Here is a 20,171-nt window from a genome sequence, read left to right as displayed (position 1 = left end):
TTTCTCAGTTGAAGTATGCAGAGGAATCAATCCAGGATTCAATCCAGTGTGTATCTCAGCGTAGGAATGCAATCCGTTGGTTTTGATAAAATGTCCACGTAGAGTAGTACAAGTTAAAGGTAAGTCCTTGGATATTTATGATGATTCATAGGTCAGTTGTGGTGAATTTAAGCTGTTTTATGGAGATGATCAGGAGCATGCAAAATGTGAGGCAGCCATCTTGGGCGCCAATATGTCGATATAGCAGTGTTATATCACATTAGCGCTCCTGGTCACCCGGCCAACTCCATACATGCAGTGATATAGCAGTGTTACATCATATCAGCGCTCCCGGTCGCCCGGCCAGCTCCATACGTGCAGTGATATAGCAGTATTACATCACATCAGCGCCATTACACCATTAAGATCCTTTATGACTTCATGATTGAATCTTAGAAAATCATGCATGTACGTTTTGTGCCTTTTACAGTAGCTGCCCCATGAACAGCAGGTACATGGAGGACAGTAGAGGAGAGCACAAGTACTTTTCAGGGAATGTGGCCTAATCATTGAAAGTGTGGCCATGCACCCTTAGAAAAAAAGACAGAAAAAATTGTATTTTAACTTAAGTAAAGATTGGCGCCGGGCCTTTTCTCAGGTTTTGTGTTTTGGTTTTAGATCTGTATCTCCTTCATGTTTTGGATCTATATTGGTTTTGCCAAAACCGCCCTTGCATGTTTTGGATCTGTATTGGTTTTAGACCGTAATTTTTTATTTAAAAAAAATCATAAAAACAGCTAAAATCACAGAATTTTGGCTTGGTTTTGTTCCTACAGTATTATTAACCTCAATAAGATTAATATACACAAATTTCAAGTCAATTTTGACCACCTCACAGCTTACAATATTGTTTTCATCCACTTTAGGCCTAAAGGTTGCAGCGAGGTAGCTGGATGACTAAGCTAAGCGACAGCAGTGGGCGGCACAAACATGTGGCGCTTAAACTCCCAAAATGGAACATCGAGGAAATAAAATGACACTGCAGTGGTAGACAGGATGGCGGTTTAATAAACTGTATGACCCCATAAAGCAGTGGTTCTCAAACTCGGTCCTCAGGACCCCACACAGTTCACGTTTTGCAGGTCACCCAGCAGGTGCACAGGTGTACTCATTACTCACTGACACATTTTAAAACATCGACAGGTGAAACTAATTATTTCACTTGTGATTTTGTGAGGAATCCTGGAAAACATGAACTGTTTGGGTTCCTGAGGACCGAGTTTGAGAACCTGTGCATAAAGTAACCAAGAATGTTTAAATTAATTGTATTAAGCCTTAAAAAGTGATTAAGTGTAGATGGATAAAGAGTGATAAATGACCAGCCAACCAGCTCCTGTCTGTCATTTTTCTAAAACAGCCTATTACATGGCAGTTAGGAAACTGATTGGCTGGTCATTTATCACTCTTTATCCGTCTCCCCTATATCACTTTTTAAGGCTTAATTCATTTGGGCCTACTGTAGATTAGAAGGAAGGAAGGATTGACTCATAAATTAATTTAATTTAATTCTTTAATACTGAAAATGTTAAATGTTAATTGGAAACATTCTTCTTTCTTCGCCTTTTCTTCTATTCTGAATTGCTGTAAAAGAAAGAAAGAAGGATTAGCTTAGAATTCGACAGCAGTTAATATAAGAATCACTTGGCCCATCAAATGCACATATTATAATCTTCTTTTTTGTTGAGACCAGTTAAACTACCAGTATGTTTTTGGATTGGGGGATGAAATCAGTAATCCTACGCAAGCAGGGCGAGAATGTACAAACTCCACATAGTAAGGGTGATGATGGTAATCAAACTCATGACCTCAGAGCTGTGAGGCGGTAATGCTAACCATTACATGATCCATATTGCCCTAGTTGCTGAAAAAGAAAGAGAGAAGGACTGATTAGTTAGCATACCAGTGTCTTTCTGTTAGAAAAATTCAGGGATGTCATAGCAAGATGACTTACCCTGCTAAGACTCTCCTCCAAATATGTAATTTCTTATAACGCCCATAATAAACTTGGTGATTCTGAATTTTTTTTTAAATGACAGGGTCGTGCAGCAGATGCTGTCCGTGGCCCGGAAAATTTTGTGACATTTTCGCCATTATGCAAGTGCATGTAGAAGATTGCAGCACTTGTAGGAACTGTTAATTTTCCCAGCCATCAGACAAAGCAAGAGGCAGTAACGTGGTGGAATTCAACCCTTTATATACTTAAGCAGAAGGAGGAACAGCAAAAGGCAATCCAAGGCTACACAATGGCCCTCATTCCGAGTTGTTCGCTTGCAAGCTGCTTTTAGCAGCATTGCACACGCTAAACCGCCGCCTACTGGGAGTGAATCTTAGCTTATCAAAATTGCGAACGAAAGATTTGCAATATTGCAAAAAGACTTCTCTGTGCAGTTTCTGAGTAGCTCGAGACTTACTCTTCCAGTGCGATCAGTTCAGTGCTTGTCGTTCCTGGTTTGACATCACAAACACACCCAGCGTTCGCCCAGACACTCCTCCGTTTCTCCAGCCACTCCCGCGTTTTTCCCAGAAACGGTAGCGTTTTTTCACACACTCCCATAAAACGGCCAGTTTCCGCCCAGAAACACCCACTTCCTGTCAATCACATTACGATCACTAGAAAGAAGAAAAAACCTTGTAATGCCGTGAGTAAAATAGCAATCTTCATAGCAAATTTACTTGGCGCAGTCGCAGTGCGAACATTGCGCATGCGCAATTAGCGGAAAATCGCTGCGATGCGAAGAAAATTACCGAGCGAACAACTCGTAATGACCACCAATGACCTATGAAATAGGGAAAGAAAGAGGAATGCATCTTAGTCAAGCGCAGTGGAGATTACTTATCATGTTGTGCAAGGTTCTCAATCCTTTGAAGTTGCCACATGTGAAGTTACTCACTGCCAGCTTGAGTCAGGTAATTCCCCTGATTAAACACTTGGAAAAGTAGTTAGCTGGAGAAATTGAAGGAGGAGTTGAAACGAAGCTATTCTGCTAAGTATGTTGGACTTGTAGGGGGTAATTCCAAGTTGATCGCAGCAGGAAATTTTTTTAGCAGTTGGGCAAAACCATGGGGGTCATTCCGAGTTGTTTGCTCGCTAGCAGATTTTAGCAGCATTGCACACGCTAGGCCGCCGCCCTCTGGGAGTGTATCTTAGCATAGCAGAATTGCGAACGAAAGATTATCAGAATTGCGAATAGAAAATTCTTAGCAGTTTCTGAGTAGCTCGAGACTTACTCCTACACTGCGATCAGCTCAGCCCCTTTCGTTCCTGGTTTGACGTCACAAACACACCCTGCGTTCGCCCAGCCACTCCCCCGTTTCTCCAGACACTCCCGCATTTTATCCTGGCACGCCTGCGTTTTTCCGCACACTCCCAGAAAACGGTCAATTTCCGCCCAGAAACACCCACTTTCTGTCAATCACACTCCGATCACTTCAACGATGAAAATTCTTCGTTCGGCCGTGAGTAAATCTACTAAGTTTTATGCTAAAATACTTAGCGCATGCGCACTGCGTACCATGCGCATGCGCATTTTTGCCTTAATCGCTCCGTTGCGAAAATCGGCAACGAGCGAACAACTCGGAATGACCACCCATGTGCACTGCAGGGGAGGCAGATATAACATGTGCAGACAGAGTTAGATTTGGGTGGGTTATTTTGTTTCTGTGCAGGGTAAATACTGGCTGCTTTATTTTTACACTGCAATTTAGATTGCAGATTGAACTCACCACACCCAAATCTCTCTCTGCACATGTTATATCTGCCTCCCCTGCAGTGCACATGGTTTTGCCCAATTGCTAACAAAAATCCTGCTGCGATCAACTCAGAATGAGGGCCGTAGATCAAGCCCTTCACTTGCTTCGCCAGGATCCAAGAGTCATCAATCTTAAAATCAGATCACTATATTTTGGGGACCATACTTGATCCTATCTTTAAGTCATACATTGTGTCTTTCTTGCCAATGGACACAAATCTGCAGGGATGCAAAGAGCTGTTGGTGAGAAAATTGTCAGCTCCAGTACAACATGACACAGCAACATCTCCTCCTTCAGTTTCTCCTGCAACTGCGGATGCCAGGGAAAAATTAAGGGGGTAATTCAGAGTTGATTGTAGATGTGCTAAATTTAGCACATCTACATTCATTTACTCTGACATGCGGGGGGACGCCCAGCATACGGCTAGTCCACCCCGCATGTCAGGCCCTGTGCCCAAGCATTGCAAGTAAGCAATGCTTTTGTACCTGACAAGTAGCTCCCTGCCAGTGCAGCTCCTGTGCTCTGGCAGGGGGCTAACTGATGCGTCCTGAGTCACAGGGGAATTGATGCTAGGGACGAGAGTATTATACTCCCATTATATAAATCACTTGTGAAGCCACACCTTGAATACTGTGTACAATTCTGGGCACCTTACTACAAAAAGGATATCCTGGAGCTAGAAAAGGTTCAATGGCGGGCGACCAAACTAATTAAGGGTATGGAGATTCTGGAATACGAGGAAAGGCTTGCAAGACTAGACATGTTTACACTGGAAAAGAGATTAAGAGGGAACATGATCAACATTTACAAATATATAAGGGGACAATATACAGATCTTGCACAGGACCTGTTTTTGGTTAGATCAACACAGAGAACTCGTGGACACTCGCTCAGGTTAGAGGAGAGGAGATTCCGCACAATACGGCGTAAAGGTTTTTTTACGGTAAGGAAGATACATGTTTGGAATTCCCTGCCTGAGGGAGTTGTAATGGCCAACTCAGTCAACACCTTTAAGAATGGGTTAGATAAATTCCTAATGGATAAGGATATCCAGGGTTACGGGGCATAGTCACGCACTATGGTTATTATAAAAAAAAAAGGGGTAAAACGTAACGGCAGTCATCAACTTCAGTCAAAATTTTATACAAAATAATCGTGCATAGGAGACCACAAACAGGTTGAACTCGATGGACAATTGTCTTTTTTCAACCTTAGATACTATGTTATGTATGTTTATGTTACAGCGGCTGCGTGTGATGTATTCCACCCACCCCATACTTACCGACATCTGAAATCTCCTCTCCGGGAGATGCCCGGAGAGGAGAAGCAGGTGGGCGGCGACGAGGGCGGGGCTGAGATAATTACATCATTAAGCCCCGCCTACTCGCCAGGAAAAGCCCATAGTAGGTTAATATTTGCATAGGGGCGGAGCTAAATGACGTGATTAGCATATAATCGCGTCATTAGGCTCCGCCCCCTCCATCAGTCCGCGATTTTCCTCTGTCTTTCTCCACATTCTGCCCACTTCACTAGGAAGTGGGCACAATGCGGGAGGTGTGCCCACTCTTCCGGGGCTGCGGGGGACTACTCGTAAAACCGGGTGTCTCCCGCAGAATCCGGGAGAGTAGGTAAGTATGACCCACCCAATCAGGGCCGGTGCAAGGCTTCCCGGCACCCTAGGCAAAACTTCTGCCTGCCCCCCCACCACCACACACACACACACACACACACTACCCACACCCACCCGCCCCTCAGGTAAAAGTGTGGAAGTGGTTTCTTAGAAGTTCCACAGCTATCAAAAAGAGCCCGTCCCCTAAAAAAATATGTAAAAAAAAAAACACGCTTACTTACACAGATTCCGCTGATACATACACACTTACTGACAGAGATATACTACCAGCACTTACTGACACAGACATCACTTGTTGGCACATACATACTTACTGACAGACACCCCCTAACTGACATAGACACTAGTTACTGGCAGATACCTCTTACTGACACAGATGCCCCTTACTGACAAATACCCCTGACATAGACACCAGTTATTGGCACATACATACCCAGACATATCTCACTGACACAAAAATGTACTGACACAGATACTTACTGACATATACCCTTTACTGATACACACACTACTTACTGATATACAGTATACCCCTTACTGACACCACTTACTGGCATATACATAGACACCCTTTGCTGACAAAGATACAACTTACTGACACACACTACACAGACACCACTTACTGACACAAAATCTTATTGACACACACATACACACTACTTACTCACACACTACTTACTGACACACACACGCACCACTTACTGACACACACACCACTTACTGACACACACACGCACCGCTTACTGACACACATACACCACTTACTGACACAAATGCACAGACACCACTTACTGACACAAATGCACATACTACACAGACACCACTTTCTGATACAAATGCACAGACACCACTTACTGACACACACACGCACCACTTACCGACAAAAATGCACAGACACCACTTACTGACACACACAAACTACACTGACACCACTTACTGACACAAACACAGACACCACTTACTGACACAAATGCACATAGGCACCTTACTGACACACACACACCCTACATAGACACCACTTACTGACACACACACACACACACACACACACACACACCCTACATAGACACCACTTACTGACAAGAATGCAGACACCACTTACTGACACACACACACACACACACACACACACCACTTACTGACACAAATGCACAGACACCACTTACTGACACAAATGCACATACTACACAGACATTACTTTCTGATACAAATGCACAGAGACCACTTACTGACACACACACGCACCACTTACCGACAAAAATGCACAGACACCACTTACTGACACACACAAACTACACTGACACCACTTACTGACACAAACACAGACACCACTTACTGACACACACACACACACACACACACACACACACCCTACATGGACACCACTTACTGACACACACACCGTACATAGACACCACTTAATGACACACACACACCCTACATAGACACCACTTACTGACAAGAATGCAGACACCACTTACTGACACACACACACACACACACACACACACACACACACACACCACTTACTGACACAAATACACAGACACCACTCACTGACACAAATGCACATACTAGACAGACACCACTTTCTGACACGAACGCACAGACACCACTTACTGACACACACATGCACCACTTACTGACAGCCTGCAGGCTAGAGTAAAATTTCTTAACATCTCCTGAAACTTTCACACTGACTGACATCGTCTCAAAACATTCTGTGACCTGGACATTTCTCCACAGAAAACTTAAACATTGCAGCCCTGTGTAACATGATGTAAGCAATCTCAGGAGGGGGGAGGGTAACATGAGAAATGCAATCTACGGGGAAGGGGGTGTAATATGCCAGAGGAAACTGCGCGGGGGGGGGGGGGGGGGGGGACAAGGCTTTTCAGAGGGAGTTAAAAGCACTTCATGAGTAATAAACAGTATATCACTCAGAGTTTTATGTGACCCTTGACCATTACTGGCCTCCCCAACCTTGTAGGCTCAGGCTTAAGTACCAAACCTTCTAGGCTCAGCTACGTAACTGTCTAGGCTCAGCTAATGTTAACGCCAGCTCTAGGTGTTGTTAGCTTAGATAGCCCTAGTGCTAGGAGATAATAAGCTAAATGTTTCATATGATAATAAATCAATAATCAGCAAAACAGGGAGTGTGAGAGGCATTTTAAGAAAACTGGGATTACACGGAGAGGCACCAGATGGTACTTTATGCCATTTATACTGTTAAAATCAATGTATCAAGTAGTGATAATACAAGGAACAGTCAGGCCCACTCTGACCCAGACTATCTCATGCAGCAAGCTCTCTGTCTCAGCCCAATGCTGTTTTGCCTTACCACTGCATATTATTACTGTACATTCTCAAGAAACTGAAATCAGCAAGACAATGAAACAGGCAATGCACAGGCAAAAACATCCAGCACTCTTTACAATGAAAATGACATCAGTGACAGCCCACCACCTCTGAGTCGGCCAGCAACAAAAGTCCATCACAATTTTCTGCCTTCTCCTCTAGCACCAGTTAGCATGTCCTCCAATCGGATCTAGGATGAGGGAAAATACATAATCTACAGCTACTCCCCCAAATTTGTCCCATCTGATTCTGGGAATTATTTCCATCAACAAAAGTGATCCATGCAAAGCCATTTGCTCCGTGGGTGTACGTCGTGGCAAAGTTGGGGGATGCCTTGACACTTCAGCTCCCAAATATCACCTGAAAAACAAGCGGCAGGCAATCGCGGGAGGGGGGCGGGTTATACGCGGTAGGTAATCGCGAGAGGGGGGTGGGTTACACGCGGTAGGTAATCGCGGGAGGGGGGCGGGTTACACGCGGTAGGTAATCGCGGGAGGGGGGCGGGTTACACGCGGTAGGCAATCGAGGGAGGGGGGTGGGTAACATGCGGGAGGCAAGTGCGGGAGGGGCCCAGCTAACATGTAGAATGCAATGAGGGAGTCTGAATTAACGAGGCTGCAGTCGTAGTACGGGGCAGGAAATTACAGAGTTCCATCGCGCGCGGGGGAGGGGGGTTGGATTACAGACAGAGGAGCAGTCAGCACGCAGACACGAACAGTGCTACTGATTTAACATAACAATAGCCGCCCTGCTCATCACCTGATGGGTTACACTTACCAATGTCACACACACATCAGTGCCGTGGCGGTTGATAACAGCAGCATCCTTGCTCCAAAGTCAATTAAGGAAGAGAATGAAAGAAGCAATCTTTCATTGGCAGCATGCGGCTCCGCCCTCCAGTGGCCCTGCACCCAATGGTCTGGACATGCCTCCGTTGTCTGGACTGCGCCCCACCAACGGTGTTCTAATGCCGTTGGCACGCCCCCTCCCACCCCGCGACCGCCTCTGCCAGTCAATCAGGCGGAGGCGATCAAAGCAGTTAGATGCTTTTGCATCTCATTGTGTGCACATGCGCAGTGCACCCGCCGCACGAGCGCACTGCACATAGTAATTCAGACTGCGATCGCTACCGCTGCAGCGATGTAGTCTGAATTACCCCCTAACTTTTCCTAAGAGACTCAGTGGCAGATCAGTCATCAAAAATGTTTGACATCTGGTTCGGACTGAAGGAACTGGCTACAATTACTGACATGTCTGCTGTGACTGCAAATAATATGGTCACCATTCAAAAAATGGTTGATGATTATTTTAGTGATAGCATCCAAATAGGCATGTCAGACAGTACTGGCCGGAAAAAAACAACAATTTGGAGGCCCTTGTGCAAACTGGCTTTGCTTTACTTAAGTTGCCCACCCTCCAGTGTGTACTCAGCACAACTGAGAACCTTGTCAGCGATCAGCATAGAAGGTCCTGCTTTCCTCTCAAATGTTCATCCTCCATATCTATTAACAAACACAAAGTGGAGTACAGCACACACCCAAATTGGTACATAAAATGGACCACCTACAGTGTCACACAATACGTGTATGAGTATGAAAATATAGTACTGAGGTACCACCTTCACCGACAGCATCGCACAATACATGTATGAGTATGAAAATGTATTACTGTGGTACCACCTTCACCCACAGTATTGCACAATACGTGTGTAAGTACAAAATAGTGATCGAACACCGCGGTTTAATTTCACCCACAGTGTCACACAATACGTGTATGAGTATGAAAATATATAACCGTGGTGCCCCCTTCACCCACAGCATCGCACAATACGTGTATGAGTATGAAAATATATTACTGTGGTACCATCTTCACCAACAGCATCGCACAATACGTGTATGAGTATAAAAATATATTACTGTGGTACCACCTTCACCCACAGTGTCACATAATACCTGTATGAGTATGAAAATATATTACTGTGGTACCATCTTCACCCACAGCATTGCACAATACGTGTATGAGTATGAAAATATATTACTGTGGTACCACCTTCACCAACATTGTCGCACAATACATGTATGAGTACAAAATAGTAAATGAACACTGCGGTTTAATTTCACCAACAGTGTTGCACAATACGTGTATGAGTATGAAATAAAATATATTACTGTGGTACCACCTTCACCCACAGTGTCACATAATACGTGTATGAATCAGAAATAGTAATCAAACACTGTGGTTTAATTTCACCAACAGTGCCGCACAATATGTGTATGAGTATGAACTAAAATATATTACTGTGGTACCACCTTCACCCACAGTGTCGCACAATACCTGTATGAGTATGAAAATATATTACTGTGGTACCATCTTCACCCACAGCATCGCACAATACGTGTATGAGTATGAAATTATATTACTGTGGTACCATATTCACGAACAGCGTCGCACAATGCATTTATGAGTACAAAATAGTAATTGAACACTGTGGTTTAATTCCACCAACAGTGTTGCACAATATATGTATGAGTATAAAATGTAAAAAATTACTGTGGTACTAGAGCACCCCTGGTCTGATACAGCAGAGCTCACAGAGCACCCCAGGACTGATATGATAGAGCTGAAAGAGCACCCCTGGACTGATACAGCAGGGCTGACAGAGCACCCCTGGACTAATACATCCCATGCCAAATAAGGAGATTTATGGTAACTTACCTTTGTTAAATCTCTTTCTGCGAGGTACACTGGATTCCACAGGGAATAACTTCGGTGGTGTAGAGTAGGATCTTGATTCGAGGCATCAACAGGCTAAAAGCTTTGACTGTTCCCAAGATGCTCAGCGCCGCCTCCTCTATAACCCCGCCTCCATGGACAGGAGCTCAGTTTTGTTAACCAGTCCAATGCAGTAGCAGGTAAAAGAGACAACAACAGTTAGTAGCCACAGACACCACATTCTCACGACAGGAGAAGGTATCAGCAGCTAATGCCATTCCAACCCAAAGAAGCTCAGTGCGTCAGGGTGGGTGCCCTGTGGAATCCAGTGTACCTCACAGATAGAGATTTAACAAAGGTAAGTTCTTACCATAAATCTCCTTTTCTGCAGCGGGGTACACTGTATTTCACAGGGAATAACATCGGGGATGTCCTAAAGCAGTTCCTTATGGGTGGGGACGCGCTGTAGCGGGCACAAGAACCCGCCGTCCAAAGGAAGCATACTGGGAGGAGAAAGTATCGAAGGCATAGAACCTTATGAACGTGTTCACTGAGGACCACGTAGCCGCCTTGCACAATTGTTCAAGGGTCGCACCACGGCAGGCCGCCCAAGAAGGTCCAACCGACCAAGTAGAATGGGCTTTGATGGTAGCAGAAGCTGGAAGACCAGCCTTCCCATAAGCATGTGCAATCACCATTCTAATCCATCTGGCCAAGGTCTGCTTGGTAGCAGGCCAGCTACGTTTGTAAAAACCAAACAGTACAAAAAGAGAATCAGACTTCCTAACGGAGGCTGTCCTCTTCACATAAATACGGAGAGCCTGTACCACATCCAAAGACCACTCTTTGTAGGACAATTCAGGAGAGACAAAAGCCGGAACCACAATCTCCTGGTTAAGGTGGAAAGAAGACACCACCTTAGGTAGATAACTGACCACCTCAGAAAAACCTTTGGCCCTTAGTACCGAAGCTTCAAGAGCCACACTATCAAAGCCAGCCGGGCCAAATCCTGGTATACACAGGGGCCCTGAGCGAGGAGGTCTGACTGTTGTGGAAGCAGTAGAGGACGCTTTAATGAGAGACCGTGAAAGTCTGAGAACCAATGCCATCTGGGCAACACTGGAGCGATCAGAAGTAGGATTCCTCCTTCTTGCTTGAACTTCCTTATCACCCTGGGCAGAAGTGATACCGGAGGGAACACGTATGGCAGCCGAAAGTTCCATGGAATTGCCAGAACGTCCACGAACGCTGCTTGAGGATCCCTTGTCCTTGCTCCGACGACCGTAACCTTGTGATTGTGTCGAGACGCCATCAGGTCTATGTCTGGTAGGTCCCACTTGTCCACTAGGAGTTGAAATACTTCTGGATGAAGGCTCCACTCTCTGGCATGTACGTTCTGACGACTGAGGAAGTCCGCTTCCCAATTGAGTACCCCCGGAATAAACAACGCCAATATGGCTGGTAGATGGCGTACCGCCCATTGAAGAATTTTTGACACTACCATCATTGCCATGTGGCTTCGAGTGCCTCCTTGATGATTTATGTACGTCACCGTGGTGGCATTGTCCGACTGTACTTGAACAGGCCTGTTCTGTACCAGATGCTGGGCCAGTTTCAAAGCATTGAACACTGCCCGCAATTCTAGAATGTTTACTGGGAGGAGAGATTCCTCCCTGGTCCAGCGACCCTGAAGGGAGTGTTGCTCCAACACCACGCCCCAACCCCTCAGATTGGCATCCGTCGTCAGAAGGACCCAGTTGGAGATCCAAAAGGGACGACCCCTGCTCAATCATTGGTCCTGTAGCCACCAGGTCAGTGACAGGCGAACCTCTGGAGACAAGGAGATTATTTGAGACCTTATCCGGTGAGGCAGGCCGTCCCATTTGGTAAGAATCAGCTTCTGCAGAGGGAGTGAATGAAATTGAGCGTACTCCACCATGTCGAAAGCCGGCACCATGAGGACTAGTACCTGTATCACCAAGTGTATCGACACATGCGGACGGGAGAGGAAGCAACGTATCTTGTCCTGAAGCTTCAGGACTTTCTCCTGAGACAAGAACAACCGCTGGTTGTGAGTATCCAGCAATGCCCCCAAGTGCACCATGCTCTGGGCAGGGACCAGGGATGATTTCTTCCAGTTGATGAGCCACCCATGGCCTTGCAGAAACTGGACCGTCAGATCCAGATGACGGAGGAGAACTTCTGGTGAGTTGGCCAGGATCAGCAAGTTGTCCAGATAGGGTAGGATCCTGATGCCCTGACAGAGGAGTAAGGCCATCATAACTGCCATGATCTTGGTGAAGATTCACGGAGCCATGGTCAGTCTAAACGGTAAGGCCCGGAATTGGTAATGGAGGTTGCCAATAGCAAATCGCAGGTATTGTTGATGTGACATGCAATAGGGATATGCAGGTAAGCATCCTGTATATCCAGGGATACCATATAGTCCCCTGGCTCCAAAACCATAACAATAGAGCAAAGGGTTTCCATACGAAATTTGGAGACCCCCACAAACTTGTTCAAAGATTTGAGGTTAAGAATGGGCCGAGAGGAACCATTCGGTTTGGGGACTAGGAACAGAGTTGAATAGTACCCCCTGCCCCTCTGAGCCAGAGGCACCGGCACCACCACTCCCGTGTCCAAGAGGGATTGTACCACTAAACGGAGGGTTTTTGCCTTCACTTGATCCGCAGGGATGTCTGTCAGGCAAAAGCGAGGAGGGGGACTTGTCTTGAAGGATATAGCATATCCGTGAGTGACAACTTCCCATACCCAGGCATCTGCAGTGGTCTTTAACCATACCTGGGTAAACTGTAGAAGTCAGCCTCCCACCCTAGAATCCCCCAGGGGGAGGCCCGCCCCGTCATGCAGCAGGCTTGTCTGATTTGGAAGCAGGCTGACGGGCAGCCCAGGCACGTTTAGGCTCGGGCTTGGTGGTTTTGGAAGTGCAAGACTGTTCGGATACGCCTGACCCTTTGCTTTACCCGGAGGGTGAAAGGAACGAAAGGAAGTACTCTTAGCCTTCGGAGCCGAAGGAGCAGTACTAGGTAGATATGCAGTCTTAGACGCCAAGTCAGCGACAATCTTGTTGAGATCCTCACCAAAGAGGGTGTTACCTTTAAACGGGAGCACCTCCAGGGTTTTCTTAGAGTCCAAGTCTACCGACCAGGACCGCAACCAGAAAATACGGCAAGCCAAAATGGACTTCGTAGCAGCCTTGGCCGTCAGAACACCTGCATCTGAGGCTGCTTCTTTAATGTAATGAGATGCCGTGACAATATAAGAGAGACATTGTCTGGCATATTCAGAAAAATTGGATGGAAACTCAGCCTCAATTTCTTGAGCCCACGCCTCAATGGCTTCTGCGGCTCAAGTAGCCACAATGGTGGGCCAATGTACAGCTCCTGCAAGGGTATAGATAGCTTTTAAGCAGCCCTCCACCCGCTTATGTGTGGGCTCCAAAAGAGAAGTGACAGTAGTGACAGGCAGAGCAGATGACGCCACAAGGCCGAGCAATTTGTGAATCCCCCGGCGGTGGCGTTTCCCAATTTTTACTCAACTCAGCCGCAAGGGGATAGTGGGCTAGCATCTTCTTGTGTGGGGTGAATTTCTTTCCTGGGTTCTCCCAGGATTCCTGACGTACTGTATGTCAACCAAGTGGTCAGAATGAGGTAAAACTAATTTAGTAACCCTCTGACATTTGAACCTGTTCGGTTTCTTAGATGTAGTAGCAGGCTCAGGATCATCATCAATCTGAAGAATGAGCCTGATAGCTTCTAATAGATCAGGAACATCCACCTGTAAAACAGATTCCCTATCAGAAGCGTCATGATCAGAGTCTGAGGGGTCAGTATACACGCCATCTTCATCAGAAGAGGTATCCGGATGCGTGGATTGAGAGGAAGGCACAGGCCACTTAGAGAACTTAGGTTTAGTCTTAGGCGGGCGAGGGTCAGGAACACTTTTACCCAAAGAGTTATTCAATTGCTGTAACTGAGTGGACAGAGCATCTGTCCATGGCGGTTATAAGGCTGAAAAGGCACAGGAGGTACCATAGGGGGCGCAAGTCTAGTTACCAGCGTAGTCAGTAAATTAGAAAAGACAGCCCAAGATGGACCTTGATGTGCCCCCGTTGTTACAAACTGACTGAGGGGTACATAACCCCCCAAAACCTGAACCCTCCGCAGCCATGTTATCCTCCAATGCATCTGGGACATCATAACCACGCACAGCGGAATCAGCCCCAGACCCATCGCCCCCTGTAGCTGACATGATATGAAAGCGTAAACCACGGGCGACACAGTACAATATAAGCAAATATAATACCTAACACAATCCCCCCGTGCAGTGTGTACAACAGAAACAGAGGATTTCTGAGGTAAAATGTGACTGAAAAATAAAGAGAAAAATACCAATCACATATATCCTGTGAAATACCTATATAATAACCCTGACGCACAGAGCCCCTCAGGTTACAGAATATAGGGATAGCAGTAGGCGTGAGATACACGGAGTAGAGATCACCCAGCAGCTATATGCACACACATACACACACACACACACACACACACACACACACACACACACATACACAGTCACATGTACAATGCAGGAATTATGACAAATAATAAAACTGCACTGGACTAGCAATACTATTACTGAGTAAAGCTATGTGTATAAACAGATACATCAATGCACAGTAAAAACTGGATGAATATCACAAGGTACTTGTACCAAATAACCCTGAAGTTAGTGATGAGCGGGTTCGGTTCCTCGGAAACCGAACCCCCCCGAACTTCACCCATTTTACACGGGTCCGAGGCATACTCGGATTCTCCCGTATGGCTCGGTTAACCCGAGCGTGCCCGAACGTCATCATCCCGCTGTCGGATTCTCGAGAGATTCGGATTCTATATAAGCAGCCGCGTGTCGCCACCATTTTCACTCGTGCATTGGAAATGTTAGGGAGAGGACGTGGCTGGCGTCCTCTCCGTTTTTATTCATTGTTGATGCAAATATTTGTGCTTGCTTTGTATTATTAATATAGGAGGAGTACAGTGCAGAGTTTTGCTGATCAGTGACCACCAGTTTTATCTGTTCTCTGCCTGAAAAAAACGCTCCTGGGGGGTCATTCCGAGTTGTTCGCTCTGTAAAAATCTTCGCATCGCAGCGATTTTCCGCTTAATGCGCATGCGCAATGTCCGCACTGCGACTGCGCCAAGTAAATTTGCTATGCACTTAGGAATTTTACTCACGGCATTTTCATCGTTCTGGCGATCGTAATGTGATTGACAGGAAATGGGTGTTACTGGGCGGAAACAGGCCGTTTTATGGGCGTGTGGGAAAAAACGCTACCGTTTCCAGAAAAAACGCAGGAGTGGCTGGAGAAACGGGGGAGTGTCTGGGCGAACGCTGGGTGTGTTTGTGACGTCAACCAGGAACGACAAGCAGTGAAATGATCGCAGATGCCGAGTAAGTCTGAAGCTACTCAGAAACTGCTACGAGGTGTGTAATCGCAATATTGCGAATACATCGTTCGCAATTTTAAGATGCTAAGATTCACTCCCAGTAGGCGGCGGCTTAGCATGAGCAAATCTGCTAGAATTCACTTGCGAGCGAACAACTCGGAATGACCCCCCTTATCCGTTATCTGTGCTCAGTGTGCTGCATATATCTGTGCTCACACTGCTTAATTGTGGGGACTGGGGAGCAGCTGTATTATATAGGAGGAGTACAGTGCAGAGTTTTGCTGACAGTGACCACCAGTATACGTTGTCTGCCTGAAAAACACTCCATATCTGTGCTCAGTGTGCTGCATATATCTGTGCTCACACTGCTTAATTGTGGGGACTGGGGAGCAGCAGTATTATATAGGAGGAGTACAGTGCAGAGTTTTGCTGACAGTGACCACCAGTATACGTTGTCTGCCTGAAAAACACTCCATATCTGTGTTGCATTGTAGTATATAGTAGGAGTACAGTGCATAATTTTGCTGACCACCAGTATATAATATATAGGAGTAGGGTATAGAAGGCCACTGCTGTACCTACCTCTGTGTCGTCAAGTATACTATCCATCCATACCTGTGGTGCATTTCAGTTTTGCACAGTTTGCTGAACACCAGTATATAATATATAGCATTACGGTACAGTAGGCCACTGCTGTACCTACCTCTGTGTCGTCAAGTATACTATCCATCCATACCTGTGGTGCATTTCAGTTTTGCACAGTTTGCTGACCACCAGTATATAATATATAGCATTACGGTACAGTAGGCCACTGCTGTACCTACCTCTGTGTCGTCAAGTAAACTATCCATCCATACCTGTGGTGCATTTCAGTTTTGCACAGTTTGCTGACCACCAGTATATAATATATAGCATTACGGTACAGTAGGCCACTGCTGTACCTACCTCTGTGTCGTCAAGTGTACTATCCATCCATACCTGTGGTACATTTCAGTTTTGCACAGTTTGCTGACCACCAGTATATAATATATAGCATTACGGTACAGTAGGCCACTGCTGTACCTACCTCTGTGTCATCAAGTATACTATCCATCCATACCTGTGGTGCATTTCAGTTTTGCACAGTTTGCTGACCACCAGTATATAATATATAGCATTACGGTACAGTAGGCCACTGCTGTACCTACCTCTGTGTCGTCAAGTATACTATCCATCCATACCTGTGGTGCATTTCAGTTTTGCACAGTTTGCTGACCACCAGTATATAATATATAGCATTACGTTACAGTAGGCCACTGCTGTACCTACCTCTGTGTCGTCAAGTATACTATCCATCCATACCTGTGGTGCATTTCAGTTGTGCGCAGTATATATAGTAGTAGGTCATTGCTATTGATACTGGCATATAATTCCACACATTAAAAAATGGAGAACAAAAATGTGGAGGTTAAGAAAGATCAAGATCAACTTCCACCTCATGCTGAAGCTGCTGCCACTAGTCATGGCCGAGATGATGAAATGCCATCAACGTCGTCTGCCAAGGCCGATACCCAATGTCATAGTAGAGAGCATGTAAAATCCAAAAAACAAAAGCTCAGTAAAATGACCCAAAAATCTAAATTGAAAGCATCTGAGGAGAAGCGTAAACTTGCCAATATGCCATTTACGACACGGAGTGGCAAGGAACGGCTGAGGCCCTGGCCTATGTTCATGGCTAGTGGTTCAGCTTCACATGAGGATGGAAAAATGAAAAGACTTAAGCTGGCAAAAGCACAGCAAAGAACTGTGCGTTCTTCTAAATCACAAATGCCCAAGGAGAGTCCAATTGTGTCAGTTGCGATGCCTGACCTTCCCAGCACTGGATGGGAAGAGCTTGCACCTTCCACCATTTGCACGCCCCCTGCAAGTGCTGGAAGGAGAACCCGCAGTCTGGTTCCTGATAGTCAAATTGAAGATGTCACTGTTGAAGTACACCAGGATGAGGATATGGGTGTTGCTGGTGCTGGGGAGGAAATTGACAAGGAGGATTCTGATGGTGAGGTGGTTTGTTTAAGTCAGGCACCCGGCGAGACACCTGTTGTCCGTGGGACGAATATGGCCATTGACATGCCTGGTCAAAATACAAAAAAAATCAGCTCTTCAGTGTGGAATTATTTCAACACAAATGCGGACAACAGGTGTCAAGCCGTGTGTTGCCTTTGTCAAGCTGTAATAAGTAGGGGTAAGGACGTTAACCACCTAGGAACATCCTCCCTTATACGTCACCTGGACCGCATTCATCAGAAGTCAGTGACAAGTTCAAAAACTTTGGGTGACAGCGGAAGCAGTCCACTGACAACTAAATCCCTTCCTCTTGTAACCAAGCTCCTGCAAACCACACCACCAACTCCCTCAGTGTCAATTTCCTCCTTACCCAGGAAAGCCAATAGTCCTGCAGGCCATGTCACTGGCAAGTCTGACGAGTCCTCTCCTGCCTGGGATTCCTCCGATGCATCCTTGAGTGTAACGCCTACTGCTGCTGGCGCTGCTGTTGTTGCTGCTGGGAGTCGATCGTCATCCCAGAGGGGAAGTCGGAAGACCACTTGTACTACTTCCAGTAAGCAATTGACTGTCCAACAGTCCTTTGCGAGGAAGATTAAATATCACAGCAGTCATCCTGCTGCAAAGCGGATAACTGAGGCCTTGGCAGCCTGGGCGGTGAGAAACGTGGTTCCGGTATCCACCGTTAATTCAGAGGCAACTACAGACTTGATTGAGGTACTGTGTTCCCGGTACCAAATACCATCTAGGTTCCATTTCTCTAGGCAGGCAATACCGAAAATGTACACAGACCTCAGAAAAAGAGTCACCAGTGTCCTAAAAAATGCAGTTGTACCCAATGTCCACTTAACCACGGACATGTGGACAAGTGGAGCAGGGCAGGCTCAGGACTATATGACTGTGACAGCCCACTGGGTAGATGTATTGCCTCCCTCAGCAAGAACAACAGCGGCGGCACCAGTAGCAGCATCTCGCAAATGCCAACTCGTTCCTAGGCAGGCTACGCTTTGTATCACCGCTTTCCATAAGAGGCACACAGCTGACAACCTCTTACGGAAACTGAGGAACATCATCGCAGAATGGCTTACCCCAATTGGACTCTCCTGGGGATTTGTGACATCGGACAACGCCACCAATATTGTGCGTGCATTACATGTGGGCAAATTCCAGCACGTCCCATGTTTTGCACATACATTGAATTTGGTGGTTCAGAATTATTTAAAAAACGACAGGGGCGTGCAAGAGATGCTGTCGGTGGCTCGAAGAATTGCGGGTCACTTTCGGCATTCAGCCACCGCGTGCCGAAGTGGTAACGAGGTGGAATTCAACCCTCTATATGCTTCAGAGGTTGGAGGAGCAGCAAAAGGCCATTCAAGCCTATACAATTGAGCACGATATAGGAGATGGAATGCACCTGTCTCAAGTGCAGTGGAGAATGATTTCAACGTTGTGAAAGGTTCTGCAACCCTTTGAACTTGCCACACGTGAAGTCAGTTCAGACACTGCCAGCCTGAGTCAGGTCATTCCCCTCATCAGGCTTTTGCAGAAGAAGCTGGAGACATTGAAGGAGGAGCTAAAACAGAGCGATTCCGCTAGGCATGTGGGACTTGTGGATGGAGCCCTTAATTCGCTTAACCAGGATTCACGGGTGGTCAATCTGTTGAAATCAGAGCACTACATTTTGGCCACCGTGCTCGATCCTAGATTTAAAACCTACGTTGTATCTCTCTTTCCGGCAGACACAAGTCTGCAGAGGTTCAAAGACCTGCTGGTGAGAAAATTGTCAAGTTAAGCGGAACGTGACCCGTCAACATCTCCTCCTTCACATTCTCCTGCTACTGGGGGTGCGAGGAAAAGGCTAAGAATTCCGAGCCCACCCGCTGGCGGTGATGCAGGGCAGTCTGGAGCGAGTGCTGACATCTGGTCCGGACTGAAGGACCTGCCAACGATTACTGACATGTCGTCTACTGTCACTGCATATGATTCTCTCACCATTGAAAGAATGGTGGAGGATTATATGAGTGACCGCATCCAAGTAGGCACGTCAGACAGTCCGTACGTATACTGGCAGGAAAAAGAGGCAATTTGGAGGCCCTTGCACAAACTGGCTTTATTTTACCTAAGTTGCCCTCCCTCCAGTGTGTACTCCGAAAGAGTGTTTAGTGCAGCCGCTC

Source organism: Pseudophryne corroboree, chromosome 9 (assembly GCF_028390025.1).
Source record: "Pseudophryne corroboree isolate aPseCor3 chromosome 9, aPseCor3.hap2, whole genome shotgun sequence".
Classification (NCBI taxonomy): domain Eukaryota; kingdom Metazoa; phylum Chordata; class Amphibia; order Anura; family Myobatrachidae; genus Pseudophryne; species Pseudophryne corroboree.
Note: the sequence above shows the minus strand (reverse complement) of the source record.